The sequence below is a fragment of the Octopus bimaculoides genome, chromosome 16 (genome assembly GCF_001194135.2).
Source record: "Octopus bimaculoides isolate UCB-OBI-ISO-001 chromosome 16, ASM119413v2, whole genome shotgun sequence".
Taxonomy (NCBI): Eukaryota; Metazoa; Mollusca; class Cephalopoda; order Octopoda; family Octopodidae; genus Octopus; species Octopus bimaculoides.
This window is the reverse complement of record NC_068996.1, coordinates 3,187,509-3,192,819: the sequence shown is the minus strand read 5'-3', so window position 1 is coordinate 3,192,819 and position 5,311 is coordinate 3,187,509. Positions and strand designations below refer to the sequence as shown.

The 5,311-nt window shown below is 35.5% G+C and overlaps 1 protein-coding gene across 1 annotated transcript in view; it reads right to left on the bottom strand.

Annotated features, from left to right (window-relative positions):
- The window catches only part of LOC106882547 (fibroblast growth factor 3), a 287,139-nt gene that overhangs the window by 94,816 nt on the left and 187,012 nt on the right, over positions 1-5,311 (bottom strand). The window lies entirely within an intron of this gene.

Below are 5,311 nucleotides of genomic sequence, written 5' to 3'. Positions count from 1 at the left end.
ATATATCCATCCATCTTTCCATCCATCCATCCATACATACATACATATATACATACACACATACATACATACATACATATATACTTGCACGCATGCATGCATGCATACATACATACATACGTACATACATACATACATTACATGCATACTTACATTACATGCATACATATGTGTAATTATTGGGATATTGGGATATATATCACACTACCTGAATACTAATCTGAAGAAATTAGGCTTCTCAAAACCAGAAAGGAGAAAGCTAATTCGAAGACTATAGATCCATACCATCACTGGAACTGTAAAAATCTGTAAAACTTTGCAGATGTTTACCATTTAAGTATATATGAGCATGTCTAGATATGAAAGTATATACATGAGAAGACATACCTAGAATAAAACATAAATACATACATATAAATAAATTAAAGAAATATACTAAGACCGATGAATGGGAAATAAAAAACACAAATCAAATTTAAGTAGAACATGCCTGATATTGTTACTTGGGACAACAAAATATAAACGTGTTCTGGTTTAGAATTCAGATGGTCAATACTGCCAAATGACAATAATTATGGATCACTGGTGAAAAGTCTGTAAATCGCGTACACAAAATATACTTTTAGTTTTATACACGAAGTATTTATACGCTGACCCATACTTCATATATGTCACAGTGGATCACGTAGAGAAATGCTCGTAAAAATCAAGCGATGACTGGTTTTCGATGAATCACGAAACGAAAAAGACAATTTTAAAAAAAATTTCCCTCAGGCAATATATATACATATGCATACATACATACACAGTTACATACGTTTACATACAAACATACTGCATGTATATTTACATACACATACAAACACACACACACATGAACACACATATATACATAATACATTTATATACATGAACGTACGTATGTATATATTTTACATAACATTTCTATATGTATTTATATGAGTATACAAAGACACCCACACATATTTATATATACGTATACAAGTATTCACAGCCAAACATCATATTCATAGATATGTATTGGGCGTTTATGAATGCATATGACTATGTATAAATACACACACACATACTATACTGGTACTCCGTCGGTTACAACGACGGTTCCAGCTGATCTGATCAACGGAACAGCTAGCCCGGAAAATTAACGTGCACTCCACAGACAAACGTACTCTTAACGAAGTTCATTGAGAATTTCAGCGTGACACAGAATGTGACAACGCTGGCCCTTTCTTAAAAGACAGGTACAACTCATTTATTCCACCTGACTGGAATGGAGCAAAGTGAAATAAAGCGTCTTGCTCAATGACACAACACGTCGCCGGGAATTGAACTCACAACCTTACGATAGTGAGCTCAATGCCTTAACCACTAAGCCACACATATGAGAATTAGAGAGTTCCCTAAAAGTATAAGTAGACCATTGCTGAAGATACGATTCTTCACTTTGTATAAGCAAGCCGGAAGTGTTACGTCATCAACCATATGTGATCCACTTCTGCCATGAAATACCTTTCATGAAGTTTGCCTTAGGGTACAGCTTCCTTCCCAAGCTTCATTCTTTGCGCTCCAAACGATATTTGATGAAAAAACACTAATATTTTGTCGGAGAAGAAAAACATTACAATAACCTCTTTAATTATATCAGCCACACCACATCTAGAACTAGAAATACTGCTTCGACAGTCTGTCCATTCTTTTCTCACTTTTCCTTTTTGGCCCCGGAGCTAAATATAGAAATTATCACTGCTGCTACTGCCGTTGCTGCTACTACTATCTTAGATAGTAGCAGATGATGAGGTGGAGGAAGAAGAGAGGAGTAGAGAAGTACAGAAGGAGAAGGATGCGAAAGGTAGCCGGAACAACGTCAACGACGAAGACGACGAGATGATGATGATGATATTCCTGCTGCTGCCTTGTGTAATAAACCGGTTTCTGTTTAATAAATATCAGGTGTTTTTCTGTTGTTGTTATTGTTTAACCTCACGAGGCTAAACAAGATAGCTCTGATTGAGCTTTGTTCAAGCGTACTCCAGCCATGACCTTTTCATTTTAATCTTTTGGGTGCAACAATGTATCTACGACTACATTATCCAAAGTGTTTTTCTATAAAAAATTATGATGGAAGATTGTGTTGAACAAGATTTTGTTGCTAGTTCTAGCATTTTTAATGGCCACATAGAAGCTCCCACGTGTACAACTCAAATACTGAGATCCGTGTAACAAACTATAAACGGATAGTAATGGGAGGTGGCTGTCTATGAGATTGGTTCGATTCCCCCATAGAATTCATTCTGTAAGTGATAATCACAGTTATCTTCAGACAATCGTTGGATTTAAAGGTATCAATGAAATTTTATTTAAGGTCGAGTCACTGAAAGTGGAACTCAGAGAGTCCAAATAAAGTTCAAATGGAAAAAAAAATACGTCAAGAATTCTCATATCTATTTCATTTTAATTAGACTTGCGAGGACACTATAGCGTCCATGACTTTTTCAGGATCTTCTAGATGGCTATCATTGTTTCGATTGATGTTTTATCTTATATCTCCGGAGGTCAGTTTCTAAAACAGAAAACGTGGGTGTTGACGAACGAAGGCGCTTGTCTGAATGCTTGTAAGAGACCAGGTGTAGTGTTTAATAAGATGGCGTGTTAAAATACATAAGCATGCTTACGTACAGACATGCATACACAAACACATGCTTACGCACATAATAACCGTCCGAATACACCAAAACTATATATCACATCACACATCCTAAAACCAACTTTCGTTATTATCTTTTTCTTCACATTCAGTGGACATAAATCAATTAAGACAGCTTGCGTTAAATGAGCGAGGGATGGTTTCTTCCGGCCGCATAAATTTAGTTGAGCATTAAGAAATAGACAGGTATATATGTGTGCTTTTATCAATTATCTTATATAAATGTAAATTTCAGCCCGTAAAGAAAAGAAGATATTATGCAATCAATTAACTAAGAAACAATTAACTAAAAAAACACATCAAATTTTATCACGTTTTAAGCTCTTTCGTTAGCATGTTAACATAAAAAAGCAGTAATTTTGTCTCAGTAAATTTACTTGTCACGCATGAACTTAACAAAATCACTCAAACATTAAGGTAGAGCTGGAAATACATTTGTGGTGGGTGGGGCACGTATGTATTTATACACACATTCATTCTATCCTTTTCCTTACGTTTTTGTTTGATACTATTGTAGTAGTAGTAGTAGTAGTAGTAGTAGTAGTAGTAGTAGTAGTAGCAGTAGTAGTAGTAGTAGTGGGGGTGGGGGTGGGGTTTAGTAGTAGTAGTAGTCGTAGTCGTTGTTGTTGTGGTTGCTACTGCTATCTGTTATCGCGCGTTAGTCGATTTCTTTTAAAGTGGGTGTGATTCGAAAGGAATTTGGATTGTATCTCTAGTAGGTAGGATGACCAGTAGATATTCCATGTTAGCTTAATGGAAGTTATTTTTCAGAAGCTGGTGACATTGAAATTTCGTTAAAGAAGAAAATGGAAATAGTGATCGATCTACATAATTGTAAATAAGGTTAAGATTTTAATAAAACATAGGAAAAGAATGAGAAAACAATATATTCTATATTGTGTTAGGAAATGGAGAAAGGAAGTGGATATTTCATACGAATACTTAAGATCCTAATGATAAGTTCTCCGGTATATCATATTTAATCAAAATTTTAGTAGAATCAACTGAAATATTTTAATTTTGAAGTGAGAATAATTTACCCTGTTCCTTCTTCTTGTCTCCGATATCCAGACAAAAAGTCAGAAGTGCTATCATTCCTTCTCTGATGTAACCATAATTTTACAACATATACAGATTTTAAAAGAATCTGTCTGTGGGAATTGATGTGGTAGTTGCCCAAAAGAAAGTCATATTTAATATACGTAGAAACTGATCGTTCATAGTTGTCGTCTCTTTAGGCATGAAACGTGAGTGGAAATTGATAACAAACTCGATTATAGTTATTTTTTTTTTAAATTTCTTCTGCTCTGGATTTTATATTTATTTAGTGTTAGAAATTCTACGAATTGAACCCTAAAGAGAAGTAGACAGACACGCACGGTGGGAATAAGACCTCGTTATGATGCATCAGTTTACTCACACAAATAACTGTAATGCTAAAAGATTCGATGGTTTGATAGTGTTATAAGGGAAAGGATTTACGGAATATATGCGGGTGTGCGAAATTAGGGGACAACGAATAGGAAACGGGAAGGTTTTTTTTTATTGACGGAAAATTTAGATATAAAGTTGTCTTCTGAGGCAATCGTTTTGGCTGCATGACGATAACGTTATATACATTCTGAAATTGGGCAAGATGTGTGTTGAAAGTGAAAAGGAGTTTGAGATCGTCGAAACGTGAAAATAAGGGATTAATTCACTAAAGATATCTTGCAATATGAGTGTAATAAGAAATATCGGAGAGCAATAGGGCAGCCATTAGTTACAAAAATAAATGATGGTTTAAGCTTCCAAGCGCACTTATAATATAATATAATATAATAATATACAAATTATTTAGCATGTGTAAATCTGTATCAATTAAAAACAGTTTAGTGCGATGGTTAAAATACTAAAGAACGCGTTATAACTAATATGAATTTCAAGAGTAAAAAGTAATCAGCTTAAAATAAGTACATTTATGCAGAATATGTGTGTGAGTGTGGTGCCAGTGCAGACCCGTATACATTCGTGTGTGTGTGTGCGTGTATATATATATACAAATACATAGACATACATATATTCATGCACATACATATATCCAAACATATATACATATTTCTTTCTTTATTGCCTACAGGGCAATACAGGAGAGCTAAACATACAGGAGACAAACAAAGACAGACAAAGGGATTAAGTCGATTACATCGACTCCAGTGCATAACTGGTACTTATTTAATGGACCCCCAAGGGATGAAAGGCAAAGTCAACCTCGGCGGAATTTGAACTCAGAACATAAAGACAGACGAAATACCACAAAGCATTTCGCCCGGCGTGCTAACGATTCTGCCAGCTCACCGCCATATATATACATACTGGCACAAGCATGGTTGTGTGTTTAGGAAGTTCGCTTTCCAGCCACGTGGTTTTGAGATCAGTTCAAATGTGCGGCACTTTAGACATGCATCATTTGCTATAGCCCCGGGCAGATCAATGCCTTGTGAGTGAATTCGATAGACGGAAACTGTGTGCAAGACCGTCATACAGTGTGTGTGCGTGCGTGCGTGTGTGTGTGCGTGTGTGTGTGTGTGTGTGTGTGTGTGTGTG